Source organism: Sus scrofa, chromosome 3, assembly GCF_054392235.1.
Source record: "Sus scrofa isolate SSC_HxYL_T2T_F1_AM1 chromosome 3, Sscrofa_HxYL_maternal_Yorkshire_Landrace_v2.0, whole genome shotgun sequence".
Classification (NCBI taxonomy): Eukaryota; Metazoa; Chordata; class Mammalia; order Artiodactyla; family Suidae; genus Sus; species Sus scrofa.
In genome coordinates this window covers 15,791,547-15,816,286 of record NC_139385.1, presented here as the reverse complement: position 1 = coordinate 15,816,286, position 24,740 = coordinate 15,791,547, and the positions used below count along the sequence as shown (strand labels likewise).

Below are 24,740 nucleotides of genomic sequence, written 5' to 3'. Positions count from 1 at the left end.
TCATCGACACCGCTTACCCATCTGCCCTTCAGGAGTCTTTCCGATTCCTAGTCGGTCGGTTGCCCTGTGTGTTTCCTGCTCTCCGCCCTGGTCGCCTTCGCAGTCCTTTGATTCTTGTCTTTCTCGTGCTCCTGAGCTCCCCAAAGGCTGGTCTGCTTCTCCTCTGTCTGCCACTGTGGTGCCCAGCAGGACACCAGGCACTGTTTGTGAGGGGAGGGAGGGAGGCAGATTCCTTTAGAAAGTGCCCTTAGGTGACCAGCCGTGAGAGAAAAGGGTTTGAGCGAAGCCAGCGGCAGTGGGAGCGGAGAGGAGGGGCTGCCTAGGGCCCTGTCTCTAGGGTAGCGCACGCCGACCACGCTGGATGTGGCGGCCTGGAAGACTGGGCAGAGGTCAAGATGATATCATGGGAGTTGCACTTGTGGCTCGACAGGTTAAGAACTCAACTAGGATCCATGAGGATGCGGGTTTGATCCCTGGCCGCGCTCAGTCGGTTAAGGATCCGGCATTGCTGTGAGCTGTGGTGTAGGTCACAGGTGCAGCTTGGATCCGCATTGCTGTGGCTGCGGTGTAGACTGGCAGCTGCAGCTCCGATTCAACCCCTAGCCTGGGAACTTCCATAGGCTGCGGGCACGGCCCTAAAAAAGAGGGGAAAAAAAAAAAAGATGAGGTCATGAGCAGCGCACACATTTTGCCCCCCTCTCCTTGCGTTCTTATCCCTGGATCAGGTTTGTCTTGCTCTCTGTTCTCAGATCAGACCCCCAAAGGGATGAAATGAAGGATGAATTAAGGCTCTCCAGTTCCCTAATAGCCTGCACTGTCCAGGTTCCAAACTATTGGTGAAACATACTAAGGTTTACTCACCGCAGCTATCGTAGCTGAACTTACATCATGTGTAAGTTCCCCAGAGTCCTTCCCCTGGCGGCTGGCGTTCGGTTCAGTTGTGAGGTCAGCTTCCTAAGTTGTGTCTTAAGAACCTTTTGTTTTGAACTCAGTAGATCTAAAATCAGACGGGCGATATTTTTTTCTTCTTGATATCTGCAGATTTGGTGTAATAAGTGACAAATGTGACCCACAAGGATGTACCAGGGGGCTCCCACGTGAGGAATGATCTTAAAACAGTCCCTTCCCTCTCGGAATTTCTTTTAACCTGCACATGCTAACATTTATTTCCAAAGCGTGGGACAGGGGCCAGAACGTTCAGATTCTGACTTGTTCAGAACACTCCCGTTTGGGATCTCCAAAGAAAATTCCTGTCCACTCAGGAAAACAAAACCACACTAGATATTTCCAACAGATGGTATTGAACACAGAGGATTCGTTACACAGGAACTGGAAAGCTGAACTAATCCAAGAATTAATCACTGCGAGAACAGCTCCCATCGCTAGCGCTGGGGGACACAGAGAAGAGGTGGTCTCACCTGGGCCCTGGTGGAGGCACCAAGCCAGCAGGACTGCTGCAGGGGAGGGAGCCGGGGGTGGGGGTGGAATGTGGATGGCTGGTGGTCAGGCTGCGGGGGGACCCGGCCCAGCTGCTGCTGGCACCTCTGCAAGGTGGGCAAAGCTGGTGCTGGATCACGGAAGGGGTGCCCTGAAGCTGATTATCGGTGCCGGCTAAGGAAGCCAGGAGGCGGGAGCCATCCTTCCGTGCCCTCTCCCTCCTGTGCACCCCACCGCCACCCTGTCCTCCTGAACCGACCGGAAGCCAGCGGGCAGGGGTACCTGAGAGGAGTGGTCTGGAGAGCCCAGGCCCAGCGTGGCAGAGCGGGTGCTCAGCAGCCTGGGTAAATAACCCGATTCACAAGCAGATTCGGGAACAGGCCAATTTCGAGGCTCTGCGGCTTCGCTCCCACCTTCCACAGAGGGAGGCCTCCTGGGCTGTAGTCCGATAAGCTTATCTCTCGGAAGTCAGATAAAGCTAAGCTCCTGCCACTGGGGAAGAGGCAGGCCATCCTTTGGGCCAAAGGGGTACACGGAGCAGACCTCAGGCCAGTGGGGAGGGACCGCCCTTCTTTCTAGGTCATGGTCTCTTCAGTTTGGACTTGGAGGGGTCAAGATCATCATGAGGGCACGTTCCAGTGGTGGTGGGCACCTCGGATGACCGCCCCTCCCAAGGGCCCGCAGGCGCCTGGGGCAGAGCTGAGGAAGCCACCATCTCTGCCCGGGGGTCCAGCTTCCTGTCACTCTCAGAGCCCTTTGATCTGAGGAAAGACGTGAGCTGGGGCATCATGGGACACCGGGGGCCACGAGGCCATCGCGGTGGTAGCTGCGGTCCCACGAGGGGAGCCCTGCAGGGGTCCCCAAGCCAGGGGGATCCAGGCCACTGTTCCCCCACCCCCGCTTCAGGGGAGCCCTGTCACCAGTCTTCAAAATGTGAGGCCTGATTTTATGCATGAAAACTGGGAAAGAGACTCCAAGGATCTGGGGGGTGGGCTGTAGCAAGAGAGCTTGAATTCCCTGGTCCTCTCCAGATGCTTCCTTATCATGTGGCTTTTCTTGGGCGTGTCTCTGCAGTGCCAGCTCCCCAGAGTCTCCCTTCCTCAGAGATGTCTCGAGGTGCCAGAGGGCTCTGGGGCTGGGAGTCTGGGGGACTCTTTCATGCCTGGCACACATCTCTCTCCTCACCACCCCCAGTGGCCATCTCCCTGTTTCCCTCACTCTCTTTCAAGGCGAGAGAAGATGCCATATGCAAGTGTCCCCAGAGGATGGAGACGGGAAGTTACATAGAACTGATGTCTGCATAGCAGGTTCTTTCAAGGCCCGTGGGCGGAGTTCCCGTTGTGGCACAGGGGAAACGAACCCGACTAGGATCCATGAGGATGTGGGTTCAATTCCTGGCCTCACTCGGTGGGTTAAGGATCCAGCATTGCCATGAGCTGTGGTGTAGGTCACAGATGTGGCTTGGATCTTGAGTTGCTGTGGCTGTGGTGTAGGCCAATAGCTGAAGCTCCAATGTAACCCCTAGCCCGGGAACCTCCCTATGCTGCAGGTGCTGCCCTAAAAAAAGGCAAAAAAAATTATTTTTAATGCCCTTGGGCTTGAGGGTGAGAGTAGGGTGCCAGGCAGGGGAAGAGTGGGCATCGAGAGAGATTTGCAGGAAAGGTGGGCAGAGCCCGTAGCTGCCAGTGATTTTACCTGTGCCGCAGCTGGAATCTCAAGTGCTCTCTTTGTGACCTTTGCCAGGCTGGCTGCGTGCAGGATCCACGGCTTGGAGGAGAGGCTGAGAACAGGGAGAGTGTCCTCCCTACCCCGCCCCTCATTGACGTGGAGGCCCTTGCAGATAATCCCACACCGCGTTGCCCTAGAGTGTTCTTAGCGGATGCCCTCTGCAGTGTGCCATCCCTGTCAGCCGGGAAGTTTCAGTCCAGCCCGGTGTTTGGATAAGGGAACCTGCTTTCTGAGAGTTCACATGTCTTTGCTTCCCCTTGGGGTTAAGGGAGCTGCTGGCTCATTTCAATGCTGTCATCTTACAAATGAGAAAACCCAGGCTGGACATAGGGAGAGGGTGACACATGTACTGGTAGCAGAGCCAGGCAGGGTCCATGGTGCACCCCCAGCCCACAGCTCAGCTCCCCCGCCTCCTGTCCCCAACACCCCTCAGCACTCCTGCAAGCCTGGGCTCTGAGTCTTCTGAGCCCCGCCTGGCTGGATTTCTTTTGAGTGCTTACTAGGGGACAAGGGTATTAAAAATATTGCACAAGGTGCTACTATATTGGCTGAAGTGTTGCAGAGAAAATCAGCTCTTGTAAGGATGCCAAGCCCAGGATAGGCTAGTGCGAGGATGAGACAGTGAGGTCTGACCCAAGCGAGGCTTCACAAGTAGACAGCACGAGGCGGTGGGCAGAGGTGGGGGACAGGTTTGGTATCTCTTAGGGTCATGGCCTTGAATTGCAACTCTCCCTCATGCAGAGCCCTGTACCCGGAAAGGCAGCCAGAGAAGCAGGGACCCCCTCCACTCCCCCGTCCCCAAACACACACTGTGGTTCCACTCCCTTACCCCAGGCTCCCTTCTGGCCACGCCGTATCACAGTTCTCTCTTTTGTTGGTCTACTTATAAAATATAGGTGTATGGACAGGTCGCCTGGCTGACTGCAGGCCTCTGTATCTGGATGCATGGAAGATAGGCATGCGTGTGTCCCTGGGCAGGGGTGTGTGTGTGTGTGTGTATGTACACATGGGCGGGCACGTGTATACATGGACAGATGTGTGTGTACCTGAGTAAGCATGTACATGTGCACAGGCAGGTGTGTGTGTACACAGACACACGTTGTGTACAGGGACAGGTGTGTGTGTACAAGAGCAGTCATGTATGTACAGGGACCTGTGTGTGTTCATGCACAGATGTGTGTGCACTTGGGCAGGCATACGTGTGTATGTGAGTAGGCATGTGTGTACATGGACAGATACGTACATACACTGGTGAGCACGCACAGGGACATGGACAGACGTGTGTGTCCATGCACATATATGTGTGTGCATGGACCGGTATATGTATATATGTGGGCAGATGTGTGGGTACATGGACAGACGTGTGTACACTGATAAGCATGCACACATACATGAACAGATGTGTGTGTCCACGGATGGGCATGTGGGCACATGGACAGATGTGTGTGAACACAGGCAGGCATGTGGGTACACGGACATATATGTGTGCGTCCACGGGCGGGCATGTGGGTACATGGACAGACGTGTGTACACTAATAAGCATGCACGTATACGTGGACAGATGTGTGTGTCCACAGGCAGGTGTGCATGTGCAGTATACAGGGTGGCTGTCACCAAGCTGTCTTCTCAGGAGGGAAGCACACAGCTGAGCCCATGCCACCCACTTTTCCCGGGCACCATCCATGCAGCCCCACACCTGGGGAGGGTGTTCTGAGGCCACCTGCACAGCAGGAGCCCCGCCCTCCTCCCAGGTCTGGGTGACCTCGAGCAAGACATTGCACTCACTCGGACGGGTAGCGCCTGGACCCCCGGCCCCGCAGCTCTGATTCACACCATGGAGCCCAAGACCCCCGGGGCGACTGGCTGCCCTTTTCCACCTTCACCGCGCCACGTCCTTGCTGAAGAGAGACATCTGCAGAAAGCCTTCCAGCAGCCGGAGCAGTGGCCAGAGCAGCAGCAAAGGCAGCAGCCGGAGCAGCACCAGCACCCTCCAAATTGGGACTCTAGCCCTTTAAATCTGCTCAGTTACCAAAAAAGAAGAGGCATCAGACCCTGTTAATTAAAGCTCGCCCTGGTCCATCATTCTGAGGAGCTGCAGTGGCTCTGCTCCTTCCTGATGGCTTAGAGACTCTCCTTAACTCCCAGCCATGGATCTTGGAGAATTTCCCCTGAGATCAGCAGGAGGTATGATCCTTGTCGATGGCACTCTGGGGCTGGTTGGCGCTAAATCAATAACACAACTGACTGCATGGACGCTGCCTGGTCCCCCTTTCCTTCCCGCTCCCCCTCTGCCTCCTCTCCAATTTCCCAGCTTGTGTTTCATTGAGACAAATCAAGTTTTCATGGGTTTCAGAGGAAGGGGAGGGCTCGGGCGCCGGGGGTAGGGGGGTCTGGAGGGAGCCCCCAACGTGTTTGTTTTGGCCCTGGCTTCACCTAGCTGCCCAAGTGGCTTGGAGGAGCCAGGAAACATATTTGCTCAAGCTTGTGCTCCTGCAAAACCATTTCCTCCTGGCCGGGGTCCCCTCCCTCAGGTTAGCCCGAGAAAGGCTTAATAACCCTGACCGGACTTGCTTCTTAAATCAGTGACCCGCCACTCGGTCCGTCACCATGGCTGTGTGGCCGTTCCCCCAGGTCTGTTATTGGAAAACTCATTCCATAGAACTTTCTGTCTGTAAATTGTCCCGGCCGGAGCACCGGGCCGGCACCTCCCCTCCCCTCGACTCTGAAGGCTGCTGGATTCAGATGCTTGCTGTAGGATTTCAGGAATTCCTAACCATTCCCCCCGTGCCTTTTGAGGAAACTCACTTCCGAGCTGAGCCTAAGGTTCTGTGGGCAAAGAGTTGTTTTTCTTCAGGAATCTGCTGGAGCCTGGCAGAGCTGGGGGAGGCGGTTTCTCTTCTTTTACACGGCATTTGGTAAATTGTACTCCGGCCCAAAGAACATCTATCTGCAAATCCTTCATTGATTTGTTTTCAGCCCCACAGTTTCCTTCTGGGTGAAACGCTCTTCTCGAGTTGCACCCGAAGGAAAGGTTTCCTCCTAATCGGCTTGTGACACCGCTTCACAGATGTCCCCAGAAGCCAGGCCCTGGCAGAGAGGAGCCATTTTCATCGTCCTAAGTGACAGTCCCCGGGAGCCCAAAAATGTTGGGTCCATGCGTGTTGAGAGGAGGCGTCCGAGGGCTTCCGACACCCGCCACCCCCTCCGCCCTGGGAAAGTAGCTCAGAAGGCGAAGCGCTGTTCTGAGGTTTCCAGGGGCTTTAAAACACTCTGGGTGGTTAACATGGCTTTCCGTCTGGAGAGGGATCTGAGCCAAAGCCCAGCTCCCGGGAGTGGGGACTTACCCCCAACGTCATTGCCTGCGGAGTCCCGAGTGTTTACACCAACAGTCGTTTCGGAGCGTGTGGCTCAGTCCTTTCTCATCTCTCGGCAAAGGAGGGGAACTTTCTCTGGGCAAGTGGCGTGGAAGCCAGCATCTCTGCCTCCCAGAGACCAGGGCTGCCCCAGGTTGCCCTTCTCAACAAAATGAAACTCTCAGCCACTCAGGTTAGGGGAGGCTGTGCAAAGCCTACCCACGAAGCACTTGATGGAATTCCAATCGCTGTGCCCGTCCATGAACTCAGGTAGTAATTTGGCCCTTCCGAGGGCGACATCCAGGGAGAGCGATCTCCTGCCAACCGAAAGCCACACAGGAAGCAGGCACAGGATGGAGAGGGGCGGGCTCTGTGGGTTCAGTACCCTCTTCTCGGCTCTGCTTTTGGCTGTGAGTGGCATCATTGAGGGTTAGGCTCTCACCTGGCATTAGGGCGCTGGGTGGGGCCACCGAGGCTCAGAGACAGAGGATCCAACCTGGGCGATGGCCACACAGCGATGCGCCCCTCTTCCTGCCCCTCCCTCTCCACCCCCTTGAGACCTAGGGGTCCTGGGCCCTCTGCCTCTCCAGGCCCTATTGCTCGAGAGTCAATAGGAACCCCTTCTTCCTCCACTTTCTAGAGGGAGCCAGAAGAACCTGCGTGTCCCCAGATCCCCCCGAAGGCCAGGGATGCATGTCACTACCTGTGATGGCGGTAACTGTGTCACTAAGGTGACAAGGGCCTATTCACCATAGGTAGATAAGACTGTTCCTTTGAGTCAGTTTTTCTTTTCAACTTATGATGTGTGTGTGCGTGTTTTAAAATTTGTTGGCTGGTTGCTGGCTTTCAAGGAACTATAAATAGATCCCGATGGAGTGTGTTTAGACTTGGCACCGTCGGAGAGTCCTGTGGTCCACGGGTATGCATTTAATGGCCTGGGCAGGCTCACCCACCACCAGGATGGTGAAGTGGAAAGGACGGGGCCTTCGGGGAAGGACAGGCCTTTGTTGGGATCTCGGCCCCGCCGCTCGCCAGCACGTGGCCTGCACTGGTTACCTAATCTCAGTGCGCCTCGGCTTCGTCGTCTGTGATACGGTAGCATTGGCAGGACTAATTGGAATTATTTAGCTAAAGCCTGGGAACACAGCAGGTACCAAAGAAAGCGTTCTTTCCTTCCAGAAAAGGCAGCTGCCTGCAGTTAAGTGAACCTTATCACCGAGCGTGAAACTGTTTGAATAACTCCAGTGTCTCCTTCACTGACCACTGGCCCGAGCCTTCTCGAAGGGCAGGGGCGACCTCGTTCGTGTCATCACACCCCTCCTGATGGCCGGCACGGGGCCTGGCGTAGCGCTGAAATGACATAAAAGTTTACCGAATGGATACGTTGATGGGCTGTGGACGCGTCACCTTCAACACAGGTGATATTTAATGACTAAACCAAACCCCTGCTCACGCAGTTTACTTACAAGATGCAGCTGAGCCTGACACATCAAAGAGCCCCATGATTGTAATAAATTGGCACTAAAACATGTCCTTTGGTGGGGAAATCTGAATTGCAGCTTAAAAAAACAAAAAAACAAACAAACAAAAAAAAACAACTCCCGCTCTAGGACCCGTAGCAGGAGCCTGTGGACCTCAGGCATGTCCTGGAAACCATCCTGCTTGCTGAGTGTCGAGGTCGCCTCTGCCCTCCCTCATCATGGGCCACCCCCTCTTTGTCATGCTTGGAAGACGAAAAGGGGCTCCAGAAAGGGAAAACCCCTCTGTCACTCTGCTGGGTAAGGACAAGTCAATTGGTAGATCAATCAGGGAGTTCCCGCTGTGGTACAACAGGATCGGCAGCATCTCTGGAGCACTGGGCTACGGGTTTGATCCCCAGCCTGGCACAGTGGGCTATGGATCCAGCATTGCCATGGCTGCAGCATAGGTCACAACAGTGGCTCGGAGCTGATCCCTGGCCCGGGAACTTCCATATGCTGCGAGGCGGCAAAAAAAAAAAAATAGATCAGTTAATCACTGTGTTGATGTGTGTGTAGACAACCCCTACGGGGGAGAGTCACTGATTTAATAAATATCAAAGATAATAGTAATAATAATGATAATAATACCACCAGAACCGAACATTCACTCAGGGGAATCAACCCCAGAATGACAGCACCTCTGCTTTCAAATGAGGGGCAGAGACATGAGCAAAGTGCATCCATGCAGATGGGGCAGCCGAGGAGAGGCGGGAGTCCTGGGACCACAGCCTGCCCCAACTCGGGATTAGGTCGCTTGTTTATGTGGCTCCCAAAGAGGCAGCTTTGGAAAGAGCATCCTTGGCAGAGGAGGCGACACAGGCAAAGGCCAGAGGTGGGAGAGACACTTGGGGGGTAGGGGGCTGGCTCCACTTGGCTGTGTTCCAGGGATAGGGGGGCAGGTGGTGAGAGATGCGAGCAGTGGCCAGATCCCAGAAGGCCATGGGTGGAGTTCCTATTATGGTACAGCGGAAACAAATCTGACTAGTAACCACGAAGTTGTGGGTTGGATCCCTGGCCTCACTGAGTGGGTGAAGGATCTGGTGTTGCCGTGAGCTGTGGTGACGTTGCAGACGCAGCTTGGATCCCGCATTGCTGTGGCTGTGGCATAGGCTGGCGGTTACAGCTCGGATTGGACCCCTAGCTTGGGAACCTCCATGTGCCATGGGTGCAGCCCTAAAAAGTGAAACAAACAAACAAACAAAAAACAAAAAAAACTCCCACAAAACTCCAAAAGCAAAATGCGAAAAACCAAAAGGCCATGGGAGCCCCCAAAGAGGGGACTTTATTCGAAGGGAGATAAGAAACCACTTGGGAAAATGGAATCTAACCAGTATATATTGAGCACCAGACGTATACTGGGCTGCATTCGAGGCACTGAGGCTGTAGCCGCGAACAAATCAGACAGAAAGCCCCATGTAGGGAAACTTGCATCCAGCGGGGAGAGCAAAAAAACAAACAACAGAAGGTAGATTGTAAATAGCATGTTACGGCGAGAAACAGAGCAGAGAAGGAGGTGCGAGTGCAGGGGTAGAGATGGGTCCAGGTGTCCTCCAGGACGCAGGGGGAAGATGGCATCGGAATGATGCTCTTGGGGGTGTCGTCAGAACTTGGGCTTTTGCTTTGAGTGAGCTGGAAGCTTGCGCTGGGTTCTGAGCAGAACAGAGACATTTAAAAAAGATTCTTCAGGAGCTCCCATTGTGGCTCTGTGGGTTACGAACCCGACTAGTATCCATGAAGATGCGGGTTCGATCCCTGGCCTCCCTCAGTGGGTTAAGGATCTGGCATTGCCATGAGCTGTGGCATCGGTCGCAGACGCAGCTCAGATACCACATTGCTGTGGCTGTGGCTTGGGCCGGCAAGGCCGGTAGCTACAGCGCCAATTCAGCCCCTAGCTTGGGAACTTCCATATGCCGCAGACTCGGCCCTAAAAAGCAAAAATAATAATACAATAAAAAATAAAAAAGTCTTCAAACTATTGTGTTGGGAAACCATTGTGGGGGGAGGGGGGAGCAGGAAGACCAGCTGGGAGGTGATGACAAAGTCCCGGCGAGAAGGGCTGGTGGCTGGACGGGGGTAACAGTGGACATGTGCAAAGCGCTAGACTTCAGGACTTTTTTTTTTTTTTTTTAAGGATGGAGGCGATGAGATTTGCTGATGGAATGGGTAGTTGTGTGAAATGAAGAGATGAGTCAAGGCTGACTCAAGCTTCTTTGGCCTCCGATGGGGACAACTGTGGGTGGAGCAGGTTTGGGAGAAGATCAGGAGTTGGTATTTCTCCTGCTAACTTCAAGACGTCTGTTGAGCATCCCGGCGGAGATGTTGAGTGGGCTGCCCTGAGTTCACAGGAGAGATCTGGCTGGATACAGCCTTGAGAGCCATGAGTCCAGATGGTATTTAAAGCTCTATCAGATGAGATCATCAGGAGACGGAGTATGGATGGAGAGGACTAAGGGCTGAATTCTGAGGCTATTTACAGGTTAAAGAGAAGGGATGGAAGCAGAGGTGTCTTTCCTGTTTAAGACAGTTTATTTCCTTCCTTTAGTCTATCTTTTCTCTTTTCCTGGGAGCCAGATTCATAGATCCACCCTTTCCCGTTTTCAAATTGTCCTTTTCTCTTGGCTTCTTTCCAACATGCTTAGAGACGTGCTTGGGTCTCTTTCATCTTGAAAAGAACCTTTTTTCTTTTTTTCCTTTTTTCGAGCTCTGTCTTATTTTTAAAGTGTAGTCGATTGACAATGTTGTGTTCGTTTCAGGTTACAGCAAAGTGATTCAATTATCTATGCATATATATACATCCATATATGTATACATATCTAAAATACTGAGTTATAAAATATCAAATATAGTTCCCTGTGCTATACAGTAGGTCCTTGTTGGCTATCTATTTTATATGTAGTAGTGTGAATCTGTTAATCCCAAACTCCTAATTTATCCCTCCCCCCCTTCCCCTTTGGTAACCACAAGTTTATTCTCTATGTCTGTGGGTATATTTCTATTCTGTAAATAAGTTCATTTGTATCATTTTTTTTAGAGTCCACATATAAGCTATATCAGTTGATATCTGTCTTTGACTTACTTCAGTTACTATGATCATCTCTAGGTCCAACCATGTTGCTGCAAGTGCCATTATTTCATTCTTTTTTATGGCTGAGTAATATTCCACACTTCTGAGTAAATATACCACATCTTCTTTACCTTTTTATCTGTTGACATTTCGGTTGGGCTTTCATGCCTTGGCTATTGTAAATAATGCCACAGTGAACCAGAGAAAACTATAAAAAGAACCCTTTCTTGACTCCTGAGATCTCCATTTGCTTTGGCTGTATTTTTCTCTTTTCCTTTCCTTTTTTCTTTCAGTGTTAATTGAATAAATATTGTATGTCAGGCATGAAGGATACAGAAACAAAAAAATTAGACTTTGTCCACTTGAAAGAATATCTGTTTATTTCTATCTTGTCTACTTCCATAAAGCATTTTGGATAGCATAGTGGTTTGTGGATATACAATGAAATATGAAATATATAAATCATAAACTAAGGAGCAAATTTTTGTGCCCAGGAAAATACAATTTAGGAGAACAAGATTATAAAAAATAAAATGCACCAATAAAGATCAAAGGGTTGCATAAGAATGTAATTGAGCCACCAATCTGATCAGAATTTCTGGTTAGAAATGGGAAAATGGGAATTCCTTAAATATTTGCTAAAGTACAGTATACATCATCTCCAAAGTTCTCGGAGTTCCAGTGGTGGCTCAGTAGAAGTAAATCTGACTAGCATCCATGAGGATGCAGGTTCGATCCCTGGCCTCACTCAGTGAGTTAAGGATCCGGGAGTTGCCATGAGCTGTGGTGTAGAAGCGGCTTAGATCCTGAGTTGTAGTCTGGCAGCTATAGCTCCCATTCGACCCCTAGCCTGGGAACCTCCATATGCCCTGGATGCCCTAAAAAGACAACAAACAAACAAGCAAACAAACAACTCCAAAGTTCTCAATTGTTAATAATTACATGGCTCTGGACGTTTTTACAAACTGAACACCCTCTCTAACCAGCACCCAGATCAAAAACTGGACATTATTCACATCCCAGGTCCCCCCCTCCACAGGGCTGACCTTATCCATTTGCCTGTTTCAAACTGGGAATTGCTTCTTGAGTTTCATTGTCCCTGAGATGATATGCTCATTCCTCAAGGAAAACAAAATGTTTCTGGCATTTAGTTCTGAAACAGTGTTTTCTTCCGGAGTTTCTCTCAAGGGACACCGAAAACCTGGGTAGACTGTACCTTGTCTATTTCCGTAGCCTGTTTTGGATGGTATGGCCTCTATGTGCATAAGCGATGAAACATCAAATATAAGAATTTTAACCAAGGAGGTACAGAGTCAAAGAGTGGTAGTTATTTAGCCTTGTTGCGGTCTGTGCATGCGGGCTAGAAGATTTTTTGGCGTGGCGAGGGGAAGAGAAAGAAGAGTTTATTGAGATAAGAGACGTTGCAGCAGGACGACTTCCTGATAATCAGGGCGAGCGACCCTGGGCGCATGGTCACGTCTGTTTTTATAGCCCAGGGAGAGGAGAGGCCTTGCAATACACCTGCTGATCCGCTGCTTGGTTGCGGAAAGAGGGGGCTTTAGATACACTTGAAGGTGGGTTGGGGGCATATATAGCCCCTATAGGGTCCAGGTGAGGAATGGGCCACATACCCGTCCTAGCGGGGGGCCAGGAGGGAGGGGGGGCATGACAATGAGATGGGAGGGGCAGTGGTAAGGGTCTGGGGATGCTTGCCTAGGCCAGAGGCTTTGAATTCTATCTCCTGGAAGGGGCCGTGAAGTCCAACAAGCATCAGAAAGCAGAACCTGGAGAGGATAGGATGCCACAGAGAACGAGGCTTAGGAGTGACCCTCCGATTTGGAAGGTAGGAGGCGCCCAGCACAGTTTCCTGGAGCGGGGGAGGCAGAAGCCAGGTCTGGGGGTGGGGGGGTGCATCAAGGAAGGGGCCAGAGCTACGAATCGATGCCTCTGAGTGGAGACCACTCTTCCAAGGAGGTCCATTCTCACGGGACGGAAGAGAGGGAGGCAGGCAGAGAGAGTAGCAGGAAGGGTTTTGTTTCCTTGTCGATAGAACGGGAGAGACTTAATCATGTTCCTGGGGCAGTAGATGGTCAAGAGATAGAGGAAAGAGATAGAGGGAGAGAAAAGAAAATGAAAGAAGCAGGGGCCTGGCTCAGTTCTACACACACACACACACACACACACACACACACACACACACACACTCTCACTCACTCACTCACTCACTCACTCACACTCAACCTAACTTGCTTCTCATTTGTTTTGAGGCTAAGATGACTTTAGTGGCCGCACGCCCCTGTGGGGGGTCTAGGATGTGTCCACTGGGGCCTGTCCCTAAAGAGAGGGGCACTGTGGGCTACCTCCTGGGCTCCCTTTCTGCCCTCTGTCCCAGGATGTCAGGGCTGCACGGGCCTTAGCGAGGGTCCAGCCTGTGTCCTTACATTCCCAATGAGGAGACTGAGCCCTAGGTTTTCCCGGCACAGTAGAGACAGCAGAGTTCACCCCCAGGCCCCTGGACTGCTTGATCGCAGAGCTTCAGCGGGCATTTCCAGAATGCCCCTTCTTGGTCTTTCAAACTGGAGTATTTCTCCAATTCCAGTGTGCATCAAAATCACCTGGAGAAGGGAGTTCCCGCTATGGCTCAGTGGGTTAAGAACCCGACTAGGATCCATGAGGATGCAGGTTCTATCCCTGGCCTTGCTCCATGGGTTAAGGATCCAACATCGCCGTGAGCTGTGGAGTAGGTTGCAGATGCGGCTCTGATCTGGCATTGCTGTGGCTGTGGCTGTGGCCAGTAGCTGCAGCTCCGATTTGTCCCCTAGCCCAGGAACTTCCATATGCCATAGATGCAGCCCTAAAAGGACAAAAAAAAAAAAAAATAACCTGGAGAAACTATTGAGACACAAAATTATTAAGACACAGATTCCCTGGGTTCCACCTGGAATGCCAGACTCAGCAGGACCGAATTGGGGCCGAGAGAATTTGTATGTTTAACAGCTTCCCAGGTGAGGCAGAGGCTGAGGGTCTGGGGGCCACACTTTTGAGATGACCCCTGGGGAGGTCCTGTGGGCCGTGGAGGTGGGGGAGGTGGGCAAGGCGGGCTGGAGCTGGACCTGGCTCCTCGGAGGTTTTCCTTTGGGCTGGTCGCACGGCCCTCGGGGTCAGGCCTGAATGAGGTGGGGGTGGCCAGCTGCCAGGCTGCAGAAGCTGAGCCATCCACCCTCGAGCCACCAAAGGATCTAAGGATTGCAGTGGGGCAGGCTGTGTGCTCCGAGACTAATCCTGGCAGAGTCAGACCATCCTTCAACACAGCCCCGTCCTGGCTGTTACATCCCCCCCACCCTTCCCTGGGGGACCGAGTCACAGGGAAACCCGCCAGCTTGGACCCAGCTGGGGCTCTCTGATCACTGCCGTCTATTCCGGGGGCTGCTTCTCTTCCCGAGTCCCCAGGGGAAGGCGGCACGACTCGCTGGGTGTGACCCCAGGTTTGCCCTCCGCATATTCCATTATCTTGGCTCTCAGAGCATATGTCAAGTGACTGGTGTGTCTCTGGCAGGTTATTACCCACTGAATTAGTGTGGCGAAATAAAAACTATAATAAAGCTGTACCAGACTCTTAAATTGTTAAAATTTATTAGAAAACGTGCATAGTTATTAACCGATCTTCGCCGGGTACGTTTGCTGGAGCCCAAAGCCAAAGGAGATGAAAAGTGACTCTGTCAAAGAGAGGCTGTGAGCTGGCTCCTGGAATTCTCCAGAGAGTCCCAGCGGGGCCGCAAATTCTATGAATTCACAGGGAGCACGGCGGGCCTCTCACTGAGGGCTGATGCTCCCCCCTGGTGCTGCTGGGGTTCTCCGGGGCTGCAGGTCTGTCTCCTGGGAGAGCAGCCTGGTCCATCGGCCATCAGGGAGGTGCCAGGGAGGGTACACCAGCCTTAAATCTCAACCGTGTTTATATTCTGGAGGCCTGGGTTCTCCCCGTGTCTAATGCTGGGACCAAATGTTCGAGCTTGGAAGGTGGCTGCCTGCTGGCTTCTGTGGCATTCTCTGCTGCCATATCCTCCGGCTTATCTTCCACTCTGCCTTTTGAGAACCAAATGGAGGTGCCAACTTTTCTCTGCTCAGCAAAGGCTCTTTCCTGATGGTTCCATCAGCAGGGAGCTGCTCCCTGGGCTTTCGGTCCCCCAACCATTCTTCAGACATGAGGTGAGGGTGTTTTCTCTGCTCCTCAGCTCTGTGGGGAGAAAGAGGATGACGGGGCCTCTGTTGCAAAGAGAGGTGCTCTTAGGATGGGGTGGGGGCCCCTGACCCCCCAGGTGCATTTTGAACCAAGTGCCAGGTTACTGTCCTTTTTTTTTTTTTTTTTTTAAGGCCATACCTGCAGCATGTGGAGGTTCCCAGGCTAGCAGTTGAATCGGAACTGCAGCTGTCAGCCTACACCACAGCCACAGCAATGTGGGATCTGAGCCACGGCTGTGACCTACACCATAGCTTGCAGCAATGCTAGCTCCTTAACCCAGTGAGCAAGGCCAGGGATTGAACCCACATCCTTGTGGATACTAGTCAGGTTCTTAACCCACTGAACCACAGCAGGAACTCCCAGGTTCCTGGCTCCAATCCCCAATGACTCTGGCTTCAACCCCCAACGAGGTGCTTTTGCACCAATGGCGGCAGCCTCATTGGGTTTTTAGCCCAGGGTTCTTATTGCCACCTCGAGACTAGCTAGACAGTAAATTCACCGAACCCAGAGATACCTCCACCTGAGAAAAAGTGGGAAAGGAAAGTTCAGAATGTTTCCCAAATGCCAAGGCTGAGAGTTTTCCTGCATCCCTGCCAGTGTGCCCTGGGCAGTTGTCCTCAGGGTCTCATCAACCCACTGGTACCCTGTGGATTTCCACCCATAACATCCCAGGAACCACAGGCACCATCATGGGGTCCTGGGGGAACTGAGCCCTGAGCCTGGGGGCCCCCAGCCTCACTATGATCTGTGTGGTCCATGGTGAACTGAAAAACCCAGGGCCTGGATGAGAGATCTCCTTGTTTTAACAGTCCCTCTGGGAGAGTTTTTCCTCCAGCCTCTTTCTTTTTAGTCCCTGTGTATATAGCATAGCCTAAGCCTCAGCTTCACCATCACACTAAGAGGTAGGGAGACCCAGTGTCTGAGTTCCTGCTGTCTTACGGATCGACTGCTCCTGTTGGGACACTGGTTGGTGCATTTTTTCTGACCCTGGGTCACTAAGACTGCCACTTGAATGGGAAGTTGCTGGAAGGGTGACCTATATTTTAAAGACTCCTGGATGGAACAGATGGCTTTCTCCCTTCTAGGCACTGATTTGGAGGAAAATGAAATTATACCTGCAGGAATGTAAGACAGTCCAAACCCTCCCTTTCCTTTCTTCTGCTCCATCAAAGCCTAAGGATAGTCCATGGGACACATAGAGAGCATAACAAATGTTTGGATTCCAACAGAGTGATGGGTTTATTTCTTTCCCACCTCCTCTTGGCATGGTTGTGCCGTGCACACAGACGATAACAAGATTACATGAATATGTAATAAAGTGAAATCTAGTTAGTTCATCAGCATCGTCTCTTTGGCCAGGCAGAGCGATTTCCTGGTTTTGAAAGACAGTGAAATTGTTGGTGTGTGAGCTGGTGCCTGCTGAAGTCAGTCATAAAGTGGCCAACTTAAGAGAAGCAGAATGCACTGCAGAAACCCCTCGGTTAGAATCCACTTATATCTTCTCTACCTTGTTCTAGAAAGGATGCAAGGCGGTTTGCAGAGATGTATATCCAACCGCAAGACATAATTAAAAAAAAAATGGACCAAGAAAAAAATAAGACAAAGGGAAAACAAGACAGGGAAAGCAAGAGTGGAGCCAGGAATGAGGTTAGGACACAAAATTCATGACATCAGATCCTGTGCATTTGCTAGAGGTGGAACACTGGGGCAGCCCCAAGCTTCCTCTCAGCCAAAACAGAGAAGGAAGCAGTCCCTTATTAAAGACCCGGCGTCTCAGAAAAGGCACAGCTATTCCTGTTACTGGAGGCAGAGAGAAATATTCTCCGCGGGTCCTCAGAGAGAGGACACGGTGTAATGTAACACGCCGTGTCCCAAACGGCCTTACTGTCCATATGGCGGGGAGTTTGATAGGGCTGCCTCTTGGAACATTCCTCAAGGTAGGGGGGATGGTTAGGGAGATGGAGCTGCTCCCCAAACATTCTCTGAAGCTCTGACTCAATCTTAATCAGAATTGAGATGATCTGTGATAAGCTGCCTTCCCTTCAAGCCTTTCTCCATGATGATTTCAAGGTGTGGCATCAGAGGCTCCTGCAGTGTTTAGGGTGTGTGTGGGTGTTGGGAGAACGGCGAAAGATGAAAGGATGCTGAGGGTTTATCTACCCTAAACCCTCAGTTTTGTCATTTTTTTAAAATATTGGGGTTCCTCATAACATTTACTTGAAGAAAGAGGTCCCTCACTGGTAACAACAGCTTGAAAATCATGGTCTAGGAAAATCGCTCAAATTAATTCAGTGAGCCTTATTCTCCCAACGGCATGAGCACTGGGCAGTGAATTTCGAGGTAATTCTCCTTGACAAATAGTTGGAGGGCAGCTGCCCTGGGCTGCTGGTTGGGTATAATCCCATATGCTTTAACAGTTGGTGGAGCTGGAGGTGGCACTGAAATCCTCTTAGGAGGTGACCAGGACACCTTCCTGAACAGAACGCTGCTCAGGATGCCTCTAAGGCCAGCCCGGCCCTTTAGAACTGACCTCTCTTCTGATTGGTTGACGCTAATCAGCGTCCATTTTGATTGGTCAGTGCCGGTGCCCCGCTGGTGGTACCCGTTTTGAACATCGCCCTGCCTACAGCGGGGGCTGAGAAACTCAAGGAGAATTCAGATCCCATGGAGAGTCCAGACCAAGGGTTTAACAACGCCCCCAACTCTGACTATGACCAAAAACAAAACAAAACAAAACAAAACACCCCTTTTAATCCAGAAAAAAATGTAAACATCTGCCTCAGTGATTAACCTCCCCATAAAAAAACCATTATATTTAACTCGAGACATCGTCATTTCCTCTGAAATAAACTGGCCACAAATTAAACATGTAGGTCCTGGAATGAGCTAATTTTATATCCATACTTTTGACTCAAGGCAGTTAAATGATGAAGAATGTTTTCTGAAAAATGATGACATTGGGTTTCAGAGTGGCTGATCTACATGCTTGCTTTCTGGCAGTAATTAGAGATCAAAGCCACTTGTCTATAACAGCCACTACTAATTCACGACCATAAAACCATGCCCTCTGTTCAAAAGAGAATAATGACCATTCTGTTCTCTGTCGTGTTCAGTTCATCTAAGAGGGGCCTCAAGTTATAAAGACATAAAATAAGGAGGAAGAAATACCATCCAGCTTTTCACGTTCATAATGTAGGGTGCTTTCTATGTGCCGTTTGCTGTTCTGGGTGCTCGGTTAGAGCAAGAAACAGACCAATAAGGCCCCTGCACTTACAGAGCTCACAGTCTAGTGGGAAAAGACAATAAAAATTGGGCAAAGATGTTCTTTTCTGTCTTTGAGCTCATTCTAATAACTGAATCAACTTGAACTTGGTGACCTTCAGTGGTCTTTTCTAATGAGCGTGGGTCACCTTTGCCTGTTTGTACATGGAGTAATTTTGAATTGAATTCTGGACTTTGTGAACGACATGCGACAGAGGCCCTGGGTACTGTCACATGTGTCCGAAGAGCATCGGCTTGTGGTTTGTTTGTTTTGTCAGGAAGTTAACTTGGCTGCACAGCAGCTGAAAGATCTATTCAGTTCTCTGAGGCTTAGCCAGGCTGCCTGAGTCTGCCCTGGGTGTGTGGTTCTGGGGTCGACCAGAAGTTTGGCAGAGTTACTTAGGATATTTGGGTCTCCTGACTGTGACTCTCTTCTTTCTGGTACATCTCTCATATTTTCTCGATGCTGCTGATTCCCTGAACTCTGTTTTCTGATTCCTCAGCAGTAAGACTTCAGTGTCCAGCCTCACAAGGCACGGATGTGGGGTGGGGGTGGGGCTGCCTACAGGTGAAAACTGTAAAGATGGGAACTCAGTTTCCCTCCTCCCACCATCCATTCTGCTCCAGCCTCTTCCTGGTTTGGACCACTCTCGGTGCCCTTTGAACGTTGTCTTTTAGATGGTCCCCAGAATTTATGATTGTTATTCATAGGAGAGTTAGTCTTATAGGAGCTGCTCTGCAATTATTACAAGTAGAACTCCCCAGTTTAGCAAGTAAATAGATAAGCTCATTTCAGATAGTGATAAAGGCAGTGATGGAAAGAAATGGGACAGAGCATGTCTGGAGTGTGTGTGTGGAAGGGACACTTCACCTGAGTGGCCGGGTGGTCTTAGGAGGTGACATTGAGCTAAGTCCTGAATGATAAGGAGAAGCCAGACGTTCACAGATTGGGGCATGAGCCCTCCACAGGGAGCGTGGGCTATATGACTACCCAGGCAAGAGTGAGAGGCAGGGATTAGGCAAAGGGAATGAGCGAGCAGGTGGTCAGAGGCTTGATCACATAGCACCTTGCAGCGCATGGCAAGGCGTTGCGTTGGCATTTTATTCTACCTATGATTGGAAGTCACAGAGGATTTTATTTTTTTATTATTTATTTATTTTTTGCCTTTTTTTTTTTTTTAAGGGCCCTACCCGCAGCATATGAAGGGTCCCAGGCTAGGGGTCTAATCGAGCTACAGCTGCCTACCTACACCACAGCCACAGCAATGCCAGATCCAAGCCATATCTGTGACCTACACCACAGCTCATGGCAACGCTGGATCCCTGACCCACTGAGTGAGGCCAGGGATAGAACCTGCATCCTCATGGACACTAGTCGGATTTGTTTCCACTTCGCCACAATGGGAATTCTGGAAATCATGGAGATTTTTAAATAAGACATGATGTGTTCTGTTTTATGTTTTCCCCAAAATCACTCTGACTCTTCGGAGGACAGGCAGGAGTGGAAGCAGTCTGCTGTGGTCCATGGGGAGGTGGGAAGCTTGGTCAAGAGTGGTGACCTATGCCAGGCCTCGCTCACTGTGGGTGATGGGCCCTTGGCAGTGGGGGGGTATGGATGAGCAGCAGACACCGGGGGTTCAGTGCCAACCAGAGCTGGTCGCATCCCCAGAACAAAGACCTAGGTGAGGTTGAGAGAAGCGATTCCTAGTGGGGAACAGCAGATCAGCCCTACCCATCTGTCTCTCTGGAAAGTTGGGGCTCACATTTTCTCAAGCAGAGAACTGGCGATTGTAAATGGACCAACAGCCTCATCGGACTGGGCTGGGCCAGGCCCGCACCTGCTTCTGCTCCCTCCACCCAGGAGGCTCTTCCATTCAGTCCAAGGGTAAGTGGGCTGAAGTCTGGACCTCATATCCCGCCACGTCATTTTCCATTTTTCGAAGGCAATGGCACAAAATCCTTCCTGGTTTCCCAGCCTCAGCAGGGCTGCTGACACGGCCCAACAGAGAAGCTGTTCACCTGCAGTCTGGGGCATTTTTTTCCCTCTCTGCTTGGCTCCTCCATGTCTTTGGCTCCCTCTAAGGGCACCCAGGAAGGAGGAAGACAACCAGTTTGTATGACTGGAACTTCTTTCCTAAACCCAACAGATAGCATCCTAGGCTGAGAGGGGCCGTGGCTTTGGACTCTGTGTGCAGACAGGCCTGGCGTCAAGTCTGAGCATCCCTCAGCAGCCACATTCTGGACCCTTCCTCATCCCCGTTTCTCATCCGTCCGTGGGAAGAGGAACACCTCCCGCTTCATGGGGTGGCTTCGAGGATCAGAGGAGATATTGAGTGACATGATGTCTGCCACGCGCCAGATGGGACATGGTGACGGGAAACGCTCAGCCCGCACCAGCGGCATTGAGAAGGGTGATGCATATTCGTTTTCATGATTCAGGATGGCCGATCCACTTGAGCTAGGATGTCTTCACACTTGAAAAACACAAAAGCCCTGCATGTTATTGCTGCCTTGCGGCCAGGCTTGTGTTTCAAGAACCCGCTGGAGATACTAGGCTGGCCTCCATCCACATGCACGCAGAGGAGAGGAAGCCTGGAGGTGCTGCCTAGTGGAAGTATTTTTTTTTTCTTCTTTTTTTTTGATGCCCCACGGCATATGGCGTTCCCAGGCCAGGGATCAGATCTGAGCCGCAATTTCAACTTAGGCCGAAGTTGCAGCAACCCTGGATCCTCAACCCACCCTGCTGGGGATCAACAGGGTGAATGCATAGCTATCGTGCCAAGTGTCAGGGACACCCTGAGAACGTGGGGACTGCCATCCTCCAGAGTGCCATGGTGGAGATGGGGCATGAGGAGAGTCCTACCAAAGATGGGGGTGTGAAGAGCAGACAGGGAAAGGGGGCTCCGGGAAGAACTTGGAGACCCGGTGATCACTGCGATGGAGCCTAAGGTCCCCGTGTCCCCGGGCAGCCAGGGTGACCCGAGACCCATTGACGAGGCTCCCACAGCCGTGACTAATGGACACGAAGCGCTAACGGGCTCCACTCCATTCTCAAAGCCTCTGGCAGCACCACCACCAAGAATAACAAGCATTTAGAAACTAATTATACATCTGGACAAATCTGTTTCAGTCTACTGGATTGAACATAATCATATTAAAATATAATGAATACATTCAAACACACAGTGGAACCAGCGCTGGCAGGGGAGGCTGGCGGCTCACAGAGGGGCTGGCGGAGCCCCCGCCACGGGCCTGTGACTTCTTTCCTTGTCACTTTTAGTTTAGGTCCCCATCTACTGCCTCTGCCCTGACACGGGCTCATCCATACACACTAGCGGTCGTTCTGGCCCTGACTTTCCTGTCTGCTGTTTAATCTTGGACTCCTTTGGGTTGGAGAGGCTGAGGCGGGTTGCAGGACGTTTTCGGTGTGCTGGTGACCGCAGCCCTCTGGCATCTGGAGTTCGCTGAGCTGGGGGCCTTGCTGATCCCAGGGCAGGGAGGCCTCGTCCGGGTCCTCCCTGGAAAGAGGGGCGGCGGGCACCAAACTGCACTGGTACTTCCCAGACACCAGCTGCCAGATCCCAGCCTGCACATCTGTGCCTGTCCTTAGGGAGCATGGCTCCTGGGTCTCCAGCTTGAGCTGCGGGCCTCCCCCAAGAGGCTGAGCCCCCTCCGGCAGCTAAGCCGGCACATGAAGCCTGGGTTGGCCACACACACCCTGGGCCAAGGCCCTGGCCTCGGCTCCCATGGCTTCTTACTACTGCCCTGCATGGCTCTGCCTCCTACTCCAGCCTCACCCCACCCAGCACGGGGCTGCGCTGGGTGTGATGGTCCGGGAGGGGAAGGTATCAAGGGTGGGGTGAAGGGGCCCGTGTAGGCATCCACGGTCAGTTTCTGGAAGAGCGAATTGAGTCTGTTTCTGAGCTGCTTCTAGATGGAGGGTCCCGGACCTTGGGGAGTGCCTCCGAGACAGGCGTCTGGGTGACCACGGCTGAAGGAAGCCACACGTGAGAGCTTGATCGCACCTCCCATCAGGTCCCCATGGTGAGACCCAAGCGGCCTGATCTGTGCCCCGCAGCCACACCTGCTCTGATAGGCCTCTTCCCACTGCCTGGGGTCCCACCCTCCTAGTCACTGCTCTGGCTTCCAGAACCGTCCCAGGAGGTTCTCCTGAAATGAGACTCTGGGAGTTCCCACCATGGCGCAATGGGTTAAGAATACGACCCCAGTGGTTCAGGTCAAAGTGGAGGTGAGGACTGGATCCCCAGACCAGTCCAGTGGGTTAAGGATCTGTCATTGCTCGGATTCAGTGGCTCGGATTCAATCCCTGGCCCGGGAACTTCCGTATGCTGCAGGGCAGCCATAAAATAAAAAAAATATAAATAAAATAAAATGGACTGTGAACTGGTGGCTCCCGGGCCAGAGCCAGCCCCCAAAGACATTTGCCATTCTCGCAGTTTGGTTTTGTGTTGCTGTCGTGTGTTTTAATTTTGTTGTTTTCTCGCAAAGCGTTTTGAAGGAATTGCCGGCACTTAAAAATCAGCTGATTTATTATTTTAACCGGCTGGGTTTCCAGCTTCTCTTTAAACATTCCAGCTGGCTATGCTGGGCCAGATTCCCTCACAGCAGCAGTCAGCTGGGGATGAGCTGGGGTTCCCCCTTTGGACAGGGTGAGCTATTCCCCATGGTCACCCCCTTGCTTGATGCTGGGCTGCTTTGTCTCTTTCCATTGCTGCCCAGTCACTGCAGGCATTGGAGTTGCCTTGTTTTATAAAAAGAAGGAAAGAATTCTAATGCATCAGCCGTGGATCACACTCTAGTGTGAATTAGACTAGTGCCCTAGCAGAGAGAAGGATGCTGACCTTGTATTAGTCAGCTTAGGCTGCATAACAAGGTACCATTGCCTGGGTGGGCGAAACGACGTTTATTTTCTCATAGTTGTAGAGGCTGAAAGTCTGAGATCAGGGTGTCAGCACAGTCAGGTTCTGGTGAGGGCTCTCTTCCTGGCTTGAAGATGACTAGCTGCTCACTGTGTCTTCACACAGCAGAAAGAGACAGAGAGAGAGAGACAGAGGGGAGAAAGAGGGAGAGAGGGATAGGGAGAGACAGGGAGAGAGAGATTACTTCCTGTCCCTTTTTTTTTTTTTTTGGTCTTTTTAGAGCCACACCTGCGGCATATGGAAGTTCCCAGGTTAGGGGTTGACTCGAGCTACAGCTGCCACAGCTACAGCAGTGCCAAATCCTTAACCCACTGAGCGAGGCCAGAGATCAAACCCGAATCCTCATGGATACTAGTGGGGTTCATTACCACTGCACCACCATAAGGACTCCAATTTCCTATCCTTTTAAAGCCATGCTGCTTTCAGATTATGTCCTTACCCTTCCAACCTCATTTAACCTTGATTGCTTCTTCCTTCCTTCTTTTCTTTCTCTCTTTCCTTTTTAGGGCTGCATCTGTGGTATATGGAGGTTCCCAGGCTAACGGTTGAATCAGCCTACACCAGAGCCACAGCAATGTGGGATCCAAGCCATGTCTTCGACCTATGCCACAGCTCAACAGCAACACTTAATCCTTAACCCACTGAGCGAGGCCAGGGATCGAACCCGTGTCCTCATGGATGCTAGTCGAGTTGGCTAACTGCTGAGCCACGTCAGGAACTCCTTGATTGCTTCTTTAAAAGCCCTGTGTATGGTCGGGGGCTAGAGGTGCAGTATATGAATTTGGGGGAAGACAGCTCAGTTTGTGGCACACATGGAATTCAGGATGTAAATTTGCAGGCAAGAGGACTGCCATAGGGAAAGGAAATTAAATGCCAACTGGGTTTCAGGCCTCCAGGCATGTCACAAAACTGGAAAGAGATGCTTGTGAAAGCTTTGGACTTGACACCCTAGAAGGCTGAGGGCACAGAGCACATGTCCCCTGGTCCATGCGTGGGCAGTTTACACTGGACATTTCTATCTTATCTCTGGAAAGTTCTGTGCTCCTATGCTGGGACAAGGGTGATAGCAGTAGGGTTTGGGTGTAGTGAGAGCCTCCTTCCACCACCCATCGTAAGAGCCCCAGGTCTTGCATCAGGATGGCCTCTGGCTGGAGAGAGAAGCTGTGTGACCTTTGGAAGTGGATTAACCTCTCTGAG

At 51.6% G+C, this 24,740-nt stretch overlaps 2 protein-coding genes across 5 annotated transcripts in view; both read left to right on the top strand.

Annotated features, from left to right (window-relative positions):
- Positions 1-24,740, top strand: part of CALN1 (calneuron 1) — a 476,409-nt gene that overhangs the window by 11,584 nt on the left and 440,085 nt on the right. For 2 of the 4 annotated variants that reach the window (XM_021086352.2, XM_085016962.1), the window contains exon 1: positions 5,227-5,349. The exons of the other annotated variants lie outside the window; for them this stretch is intronic. The gene's annotated coding sequence lies outside the window, so the exon portion shown is untranslated. Of the gene's footprint in view, positions 1-5,226; positions 5,350-24,740 lie in introns of those variants that run through there. 4 annotated transcript variants of the gene reach the window in all.
- TYW1 (tRNA-yW synthesizing protein 1 homolog (S. cerevisiae)) overlaps positions 1-24,740 on the top strand; it is a 254,780-nt gene that overhangs the window by 213,124 nt on the left and 16,916 nt on the right. The window lies entirely within an intron of this gene.